The sequence below is a fragment of the Oryx dammah genome, unplaced genomic scaffold, assembly GCF_014754425.2.
Source record: "Oryx dammah isolate SB20612 unplaced genomic scaffold, SCBI_Odam_1.1 HiC_scaffold_2, whole genome shotgun sequence".
In the NCBI taxonomy this organism is placed as follows: Eukaryota; Metazoa; Chordata; class Mammalia; order Artiodactyla; family Bovidae; genus Oryx; species Oryx dammah.
This window is the reverse complement of record NW_024070186.1, coordinates 160,871,466-160,881,720: the sequence shown is the minus strand read 5'-3', so window position 1 is coordinate 160,881,720 and position 10,255 is coordinate 160,871,466. Positions and strand designations below refer to the sequence as shown.

Here is a 10,255-nt window from a genome sequence, read left to right as displayed (position 1 = left end):
CCTGACCTGCCTCTTGAGAAACCTATATGCAGGTCAGGAAGCAACAGAACTGGACATGGAACAACAGACTGGTTCCAAATAGGAAAAGGAGTACGTTGAGGCTGTATATTGTCACCCTGCTTATTTAACTTCTATGCAGAGTACATCATGAGAAACGCTGGGCTGAAAGAAGGACAAGCTGGGATCAAGATTGCCGGGAGAAATATCAATAACCTCAGATATGCAGATGACACCACCCTTATGGCAGAAAAGTGAAGAGAAACTAAAAAGCCTCTTGATGAAAGTGAAAGAGGAGAGTGAAAAAGTTGGCTTAAAGCTCAACATTCAGAAAATGAAGATCATGGCATCTGGTCCCATCACTTCATGGGAAATAGATGGGGAAACAGTGGAAACAGTGTCAAGAGTTCATATTTTTGGGCTCCAAAATCACTGCAGACGGTGACTGCAGCTATGAAATTAAAAGATACTTACTCTTTGGAAGGAAAGTTATAACCAACCTAGATAGCATATTGAAAAGCAGAGACATTACTTTGCCAACAAAGGTCCATCTAGTCAAGGCTATGGTTTTTCCAACAGTCATGTAAGGATGTGAGAGTTGGACTGTGAAGAAAGCTGAGCGCCAAAGAATTGATGCTTTTGAACTGTGGTGTTGGAGAAGACTGTTGGACTGCAAGGAGATCCAACCAGTCTATTCTGAAGGAGATCAGTCCTGGGTGTTCTTTGGAAGGAATGATGCTGAAGCTGAAACTCCAGTACTTTGGCCACCTGATGTGAAGAGTTGACTTACTGGAAAAGACTCTGATGCTGGGAGGGATTGGGGGCAGGAGGAGAAGGGGACGACAGAGAATGAGATGGCTGGATGGCATCACCGACTCGATGGACATGAGTTTGGGTAAACTCCGGGAGTTGGTGATGGACAGGGAGGCCTGGCGTGCTGCGATTCATGGGGTCGCAAAGAGTCGGACACGACTGAGCAACTGAACTGAACTGAACTGAGTTTGTAGTCTATCAGACTCCTCCGTCCATGGGATCCTCCAGGCAAGAGTACTGGAGTGGGTTGCCATTTCTTCCTTCAAGTAAAACCAGCTCTTGTCCTCTTTAATCAAGCATCAGGAATTTGCTGTTATCTTCTTTAGGCTTCTATTCTTCCTCTCCCATCTCTCTGCATTGCCAGAGACCAAACCCTGGAGGAGAGGGACTGGGACACAGAGTGATAGAGGAGCCACTGGATCAGAAGGTTGGCAATCAGAGGACTGAATTCTAGATCTGCCCTGTGAGCTTCCCTCGTCATAAAAATGAGCAGTCACTTCCTTGCACCAGGGCCTGTTCTCTGTGTCCTAGCCTGGGATCAGCACAGGGGATGAAGCAGGGAGTCAGACAGCCGGGTGAACTTAGGCGAGCCTTTAATTTCCCTGTGGGTTTGAGCCTTGGTTTCCTCATCTGTCCAGTGGATGGGGTTGGAGGTGGGCAGTGGAATGGCAATATAAAAGAAAGGTTACTAAAGGAGTCAAATGGTATTTATTAAATGCCTGGCATGGTTTTCAACAAATGGCCAGCTAGCTATTCAACAGATAGAGAAACTGAGGCCCAGAGCACCAGTGGTAAAGAATTTGCCTGCCAGTTCAAGAGACATAAGAGATATGGGTTCGATCCCTGGGTCGGGAAGATCCCCTAGAGGGGGAAATGGCACTTTGCTCCATATTCTTGTCTGGGAAGTTCCATGGACAGAGGAGCGTGATGGGGTATAGTCATAGGGTGGCAAAGAGTGGGACACAACTGAGCACACACGCATACCCACTACCAGAGTAGGCAGGTGGGTGCTTGCTAAACTGGATGACAGGTGCAAAGCGGATGACATGTGAAAGAGAGCTGTTAACTCCCATGGGCCATATTAATGACAGAAATGCAACAAAATAGATGTTAACATTGAAATCATTCATGTGTCCATTTAGAATCTTTAGCATTTAGATTCGAAGGTCTGGCAATAACAAGCGTTCTCGAGGATATGACCAGCAGAACCCTGATGCTCTGGGGGAGTGTATGCTGGCAGAAGGACTTTGGGAAACCTTGTGTCAGGATCTACAAAGGTGAACAAAGGAGCACCCTATGACCCAGCCACTCCCCCTCACTGGGCACCTGACAGAATTATGCTCATGCCATGCACTGGAAAGCTTGTGACAGCACAATGAGAATAGCCAAAAATTCCCGCCTGGGAATTACCTGGATGCCCATGAGCAGCAAAACAGACAAACTTCGGTCTGTTCACACAATGGACTATCACATGACTGTGAGAATGAACGCTGACGACGGTGTAGAGCAATATGGATGACTCATAGGTGCAAGACTGAGCCAAAGAAGCCACAGTCAAGAGCTCATACCACAAGAATCCATTTCTATAAAAATTACAGAAAGGAAGAAAGCTAATCTTTGCTGCTACAAATCAGCAGCATGGTGACCCCAGGGTGACCTCATGCTTGGAAGGCAGTGCAAGTCAGGTCGCTGGGAGGTGGGCCCATTGGCATGCTTGGTTTGTGGAAGCCCATCATGCTGCACCCTGTTCTTATCTGTGTCAAAGGGCTGGGAACCTGCAACGATTCAAACAAATCGATCACCCAACAGTGTGGATCCCGCAGGGGTGGCGGGTTCCCCTCCTGTCCCGTGCAAAGCGTGGGCCTGCGTCCGATGGCTTCCTCTCTCGTCCCTTCGTGCTGGCTCTCGTTACCTGTGGAGGGCGGCAAGGGTGCTGCGGGATCAGCCTAGAGCCACAGGAGCTGGCTCTGCTGGCCACTGGCTCCGAAACTCTGAGCACACCACCTCTCTGCTCAACTTAGGTAAACTTGCACAGGATCCTTGAGAGAATGGAGGGAGGAATGTGCATAAAGAGCTTAGCCTGGGGACTTTCCTGGTGGTCTGGTGGCTAAGAATCCGCCTTGCAATGCAAGGGACATCAGTTCGATCCCTGGTCTGGAAAGAACCCACATGCCGTGAAGCAACAAAAGCAGTGTGCCACAACTACTCAGCCAGCACTCCTGAGCCAGGAAGCTGCAGCCTGCACGCCTAGAGCCTGTGCTCCACGACAAAAGAAGCCTGAGCACCGCAACGAACAGCAGCCCCCATTCACCAAAACTGGAGAAATTTTGTGCATGAAGACCCACCACAGCCAAAAAATTTACCAAAAAAATAAATACATCTTAAAAAAAAAAAAAAAGACTCTGATCTTCCAATGCAGGGAGCCCAGGTTCGATCCCTAGTCAGGCAACTAAGATCCCACGAGCCGTGTGTTGTGGCCAAAAGAGCTTAGTGCAAAGTACCTGGTGCAAAGGAAGTCCTCAGTGCTGTTAGTTGTGTCTCTGAGAATGATCACAAGATTGTGTTTGAGGCTTTCAAACCAGTGTGCATCAGCCTGGTGGGTGGAGGCGCGGTGGTGAGGACGCGGAGGACTGTGGGAGGAGAGAGGCACCCACAGGGGCTCAGGCTCTGTTCCAATGAGCTGAACCCTCCAGGTAACCCTCCTTACCTGGAGTGTTAGATTACACAGCTGTACTCAGTTCACTCCAGTTGCCTCCAACCTGTAACAGAAGATGCAAAAACAGGTTCTTGCTGCTGCTGCTAAGTCGCTTCAGTCGTGTCCGACTCTGTGCGACCCCATAGACGGCAGCCCACCAGGCTCCCCTGTCCCTGGGATTCTCCAGGCAAGAACACTGGAGTGGGTTGCCATTTCCTTCTCCAATGCATGAAAGTGAAAAGGGAAAGTGAAGTCACTCAGTCGTGTCTGACTCTTAGTGACCCCATGGACTGCAGCCTACCAGGCTCCTCCGTCCATGGGATTTTCCAGGCAAGAGTACTGGAGTGGGGTGCCATCGCCTTATCCGACAAAAACAGGCAAGATGAATTTACTCATAGAAGCTTGGCTGGTGGCTTCCTTCTGCGAGGTGACAGTGAGTGGACAAGGGGACAGGGAGCCTGCTGGGGAGAAGAGGTCACGCTCTGTGTCTTGAGTGAGGTTCGTGAAAATGCATCAAGCTCCATACTTAAGATGTTCACCTTTCCTTTCGGTCTCAATGTCAGAATCAGGCCCAATTTTAGCTCTGGCCTAAGAGAACTAAACAAAGAAGGCCAAACACTACCCTGGCCCCCTTGTTCTATAATGCAGGCTCCAAGTCAGGAAGGACAGGCCACAGAGGAAGCCACTTCCCCGCGTGTGTCATCGTTTTGCCAGCAGAGGGCGCTAGTTCAGAGAGGATGGAGGCGCTCTGATTTTCCCCGCTATGGGCTATTTTCTGCACAACCTGGGAAGCAAACAGGAAAGTTATCTGGAAGCCCATGGGCCGCCCAGTTGAAGGCCAACAGGAGTTCATCTAGAGGCAGGATGACCTAACGGCAGGGGTGAAAGCACCTGCTGGCCAAAGGCGTGCTGGACCTAAGGCACTCTAGCTGCCCCAGTTCACTCCAGTTCAGTCGCTCAGCTGTGTCCAACTCTTTGCAAACCCATGGATTGAAGCACACCAGGCTTCCCTATCCATCACCAACTCCCAGAGCTTACTCAAACTCATGTCCATCAAGTTGGTGATGCCATTCAACCATCTCATCCTCTGTTGTCCCCTTCTTCTGCCTTCAATCTTTCTCAGCATCAGGGTCTTTTCAAATGAGTCAGTTCTTCGCGTGAGGTTGCCAAAGTATTGGAGTATCAGCTTCAGAATTATCCTTCCGATGAATATTCAGGACTGAGTTCCTTTAGGATCCAAGCTGCCTCAGTTAGGGTAAAATCAGGACTAAAAATAAAGGGCGGATGGCTTCGAAGTTCAGGTGTGAGGTCGGTGGCAGGTGGAGAAGAAGGTAGGTTTGGGTGCGTTAGGGAGGAGGGAGGGGTCTGCAGAAAGTGAATGCTCCCCAGGAAAGGGTGAGACAGGCAGATACCCTGCAGGACAGCTAATGACAGCTCTTGCCACTTCCTGGGAGGGTCGGATGTAGCAACATGTTAATAATGAATAAATCTACACGGTGGGTATATCGGGATTCATGATTCTCGTCTTGTCACTTCTCTACGCGTCTGAATTTTTTTTCCTGGCTGAAAGCTTTTTTGCTGTTTGTTGGTTTAAGTGATCCTGTCCTCATTGCTCTTTTTTTTTGTATATTAAAAAAATTTTTTTATTTACTTATTTGGCTGCACCAGATCTTAATTGCGCCATGTAAACTCTTTGGCTGAGGCATGTGGGATTTAGTTCCCTGACCAGGGACTGAACCCAGGTCCCCTGCACTGGGAGCACAGAGTCTTAGCCATTGGACCATCAGTGAAACCCTCTATTAGTTGATGGGTTGTTTCCACTCTTGCCTACAGTGAACATTCATGCTATGAGTATGAATGCTATGGACATTAGTGTATGGGTTTTCGTGTGGACATATTTTTCATTTCTCTTGGGTATATTAGGGGTATAATTGCGAGTGACCCTATATTTAATCTTTTGATGAACATTTGCCTTTAGTTTTAAGTCAGATACAATTCAATCATCTCATTTATTCCTTGATTCCTTTAATAGCAAGGGGGAAATGGCAATTTCATTTTTGTGAGTGAAGGAATGGAGGCCCAGGGCATTGAAAGGACAGCAGATACTAACACTTCCATTTGTATCGAGTGTCAGTAAGTGCCAAGATCCATGCAAAGTGACCTAACTGCAGTAAGCCAGTCCATCCTCACAACAGCCCCATGAGGCTGGTCTTATATTCAATCCCATCTTGTGGTTGGAAAAATTAAGTACTTTGAACGAGGCCACACAACCGTACAGTCCAAGACTTAAACCCAGTTCCGTCTTAATAAACTTAGGCTTTCAGTGATGCTCAAGGCGAAAGCCAAAGTGCTAGTTGCTCAGTTGTGTCAGACTCTGTGGTGCCATGAATTGTAGCCCGCCAGGCTTCTCTGTCCATGGAATTCTCCAGGGAAGAATACTGGAGTGGGTTGCCATTTCCTTCTCCAGGGTATCTCCCCGACTCAGGGATCGAACCTGGGTCTCCCTCTGCCGTTTGGTGGACTCTGGAGGATCAGAAAATCCCCACCAGCCTCTGGCATGGTAAGGTTTGCCTGTACTCTCCTACTGTGCAGGACACTCTGGACCACCCTTGACCTCCCTCCTCTTGGACCCTTCTCAATTCTTCCCTCTGGATCCATCCTAGAGCCCGCTCCCTTCCTAATGGGTCTTCCTGCCTCCAGTCTCTGCCCCTTCCTCACTGCCAGAATGCTCTGTCTAAAGCACAGATCTGGTCACATTGCTCAGCTTAAAACCCTCACCATTCCCCACTACCACCAAACAGGGTCAGTGCTACTTGCCATAGACTGGTCCAGAAGACCAGTCTTTCCTTGACCAGCACCCTCCCATTTAATATCCTGTGAAGAACTGCTGGCATTTTCCCAGAGATTCTTGGCATCACTTCTCTGGGACTTTGCAGGAGCAGTTTTCACTGCGTGAGTGCCCTTCCCCACTTCTTCCACCTGGGGATCCGTCACACATCTGTCAAACCCCAACTTCAATGTCTATCTCCTCTCTGAAGCTTTCTCCATTGGAGTGCTTCCTCCCTGACTTTGCAAAGCACTTGGTCTTGCAGTCTTCAACACAACCTACTATATTAGCCTCCCTAGCTGGACTGTGCACTTTGAGAACAGAGACTGGGCTTTACTCCATTCTGTGTATTTCCAGGCCTGGAACAAGATCTTGCTTGGTTGAATGAATAAATGAATAAATGTTTGATATCTGCACTGTCTCATACAATAGCTACAAGATGCATGTGGCTATTAAGCCTATGAGATGCAGCTGAACCAGTCTGAGATGTGTAAAATAAGTATAAAATACACTGGATTTTGAAGACTTGGTGTGAGAAAAATAAGAATGCAAAATATCTCACTGATAATTTTTTTATGTTAATTAAATATTGAAACAATAATATTTTGCATTGTGCTGTGTGTGTGTGCTCTCAGTCGTGTCCAACTCTTTGCGACCCCATGGGCTGTAACCCACCAGGCTCCTCTGTCCATAGAATTTTCCAGGCAAGAATTCCTCCTACTCCAGGGGATCTTCCTGACCCAGGGATGGAACCCGAATTTCTTGTGTCTCCTTCATTGGCAGGAGGATTCTTTACCACTGAGCCACCTGGGAAGCCCAATATTTTGCATATATTAGGTTAAACAGAGTTAATCTCATCTGTTTCTTTTTACCTTTTAAACATAGTTAGTAGAGACTTTTAAAACTGCATGTGTGCTGGTCTCCCAACTTCCTAATTGCTTCTTGGTCTAAACTGTGCTCCACACAACAATCAGAATAATTTTTTTTAAGTCAATCAAATCATATACAGTTGAGTTTCATTGTTAGTGGTATTTATGTTCTATAAAGCTATTGCAACTTCCCTGCCATAAAAAGGAATGAAATAATGCCATTTGCAGAAACATGCAGAGACCCAGGGATGATCATATTAAGTAAGTTAGAAAAACAAATATCAGGGACTTCCCTGGTGGTCCAGTGTCTAGGACTCCCCACTCCCAATGCAGGGGGCCTGGGTTTGATCCCTCATCAGGGAACTAGATCCTACGTGTTACAACGAAGATCGAAGATCCCACATGCCACACAAGACCTGGACAAATAAATTAATAAATATTTTTTTTAAAAAGGAAAACAAATATCATACGATATTACTTATATGTGGAATCTAAAATATGACACAAATTGGGAATTCCTTGGCGGTCCAGAGAATTAGGACTCCGTGCTTTCACTGCCAATGGCGTGCATTCAATCCCTGGTCAGTGAACTAAGATCTAGCAAGTTGTGAGGCACAGCCATAAACAAAAAATTTAAAAGTAAAATAAACATAGAAAATTCACAGGCTTATGGTTATTAAAGGGGAAAGAGGGTGGGGGAGTATAAATTAGGAAGTTGGGATTAGCAGAAACAAAGTACTATATATCAGTTCATTTCAGTTCAGTTCACTCAGTCGTGCCCGACTCTTTGCGACCCCATGAATCGAAGCACGCCAGGCCTCCCTGTCCATCACCAACTCCCGGAGTTCACTCAGAGTCACATCCATCCAGTCGGTGATGCCATCCAGTCATCTCATCCTCGGTCGTCCCCTTCTCCTCCTGCCCCCAAACCCTCCCAGCAGCAGAGTCTTTTCCAATGAGTCAACTCTTCACATCAGGTGGCCAAAGTCCTGGAGTTTCAGCTTCAGCATCATTCCCTCCAAAGAAATCCCAGGGCTGATCTCTTTCAGAATGGACTGGTTGGATCTCCTTGCAGTCCAAGGGACTCTCAAGAGTCTTCTCCAACACTGCAGTTCAAAAGCATCAATTCTTCGGCGCTCAGCTTTCTTCACAGTCCAACTCTCACATCCATACATGACTACTGGAAAAACCATAGCCTTGACTAGATGGACCTTTGTTGGCAAAGTAATGTCTCTGCTTTTCAATATGCTTTCTAGGTTGGTCATAACTTTTCTTCCAAGGAGTAAGCATCTTTTAATTTCATGGCTACAGTCACCATCTGCCGTGATTTTGGAGCCCCCCAAAATAAACTCTGACACTGTTTCCCCATCTATTTCCCATGAAGTGATGGGACCAGATGCCATGATCTTCGTTTTCTGAATGTTGAGCTTTAAGCCAACTTTTTCACTCTCCACTTTCACTTTCATCCAGACGCTTTTGAGTTTCTCTTCACTTTCTGCCATAAGGCTGGTGTCATCTGCATAGCTGAGGTTATTGATATTTCTCCCGGCAATCTTGATTCCAGCTTGTGCTTCTTCCAGCCCAGCATTTCTCATGATGTATTCTGCATAGAAGTTAAATAAACAGGGTGAAAATATACAGCCTCGATGTACTCCTTTTCCTATTTGGAACCAGTCTGTTGTTTCATGTCCAGTTCTAACTGTTGCTTCCTGACCTGCATATAGGTTTCTCAAGAGGCAGGTCAGGTGGTCTAGTATTCCCATCTCTTGAAGAATTTTCCATAGTTTATTGTGATCCACACTGTCAAAGGCTTTGGCATAGTCAATAAAGCAGAAATAGATGTTTTTCTGGAACTCTCTTGCTTTTTCCATGATCCAGCGGATGTTGGCAATTTGATCTCTGGTTCCTCTGCCTTTTCTAAAACCAGCTTGAACATCTGAAAGTTCACGGTTCACATATTGCTGAAGCCTGGCTTGGAGAATTTTGAGCATTACTTTACTAGCATGTGAGATGAGTGCAATTGTGCAGTAGTTTTAGCATTCTTTGGCATTGCCTTTCTTTGGGATTGGAATGAAAACTGCCCTTTTCCAGTCCTGTGGCCACTGCTGAGTTTTCCAAATTTGCTGCCATATTGAGTGCAGCACTTTCACAGCATCATCTTTCAGGATTTGAAAGAGCTCAACTGGAATTTCATCACCTCCACTAGCTTTGTTCGTAGTGATGCTTTCTAAGGCCCACTTGACTTCACATTCCAGGATGTCTGGCTCTAGGTGAGTGATCACACCATTGTGATTATCTTGGTCGTGAAGATCTTTTTTGTACAGTTTTTCTGTGTATTCTTGCCACCTCTTCTTAATATCTTCTGCTTCTGTTAGGTCCACACCATTTCTGTCCTTTATCGAGCCCATCTTTGCATGAAATGTTCCCTTGGTATCTCTAATTTTCTTGAAGAGATCTCTAGTCTTTCCCATTCTGTTGTTTTCCTCTATTTCTTTGCATTGATCACTGAGGAAGGCTATCTTATCTCTTCTTGCTATTCCTTGGAACTCTGCATTCGGATGCTTATATCTTTTCTTTTCTCCTTTGCTTTTCGCTTCTCTTCTTTTCACAGCTATTTATAAGGCCTCCCCAGACAGCCATTTTGCTTTTTTGCATTTCTTTTCCATGGGGATGGTCTTGATCTCAGTCTCCTGTACAATGTCACAAACCTCAGACCATAGTTCATCAGGCACTCTATCTATCAGATCTAGTCCCTTAATTCTATTTCTCACTTTAGGTTATTCCTGAATGGTCGAGTGGTTTTCCCTACTTTCTTCAATTTAAGTCTGAATTTGGAGCTTATGATCTGAGCCACAGTCAGCTCCTGGTCTTGTTTTTGCTGACTGTATAGAGCTTCTCCATCTTCGGCTGCAAAGAATATAATCAATCTGATTTTGGTGTTGACCATCTGGTGATGTCCATGTGTCGAGTCTTCTCTTGTGTTGTTGGAAGAGGGTGTTTTCAAAACTCTATTTAGCCTTTGCCCTGCTTCATTCCGTATTCCAAGGCCAAATT

At 46.2% G+C, this 10,255-nt stretch overlaps 1 long non-coding RNA gene across 1 annotated transcript in view; it reads right to left on the bottom strand.

The window, feature by feature from the left end:
* Positions 1–1,728: 1,728 nt before the first annotated feature.
* LOC120874532 overlaps positions 1,729–10,255 on the bottom strand; it is a 12,591-nt gene continuing 4,064 nt past the window's right edge. The window contains exons 2-3 of the long non-coding RNA XR_005723661.1: positions 3,518–3,569; positions 1,729–2,585 (exon numbers count right to left, since the gene is read on the bottom strand). This is a non-coding gene — a long non-coding RNA (uncharacterized LOC120874532). The remainder of the gene's footprint in view (positions 2,586–3,517; positions 3,570–10,255) is intronic.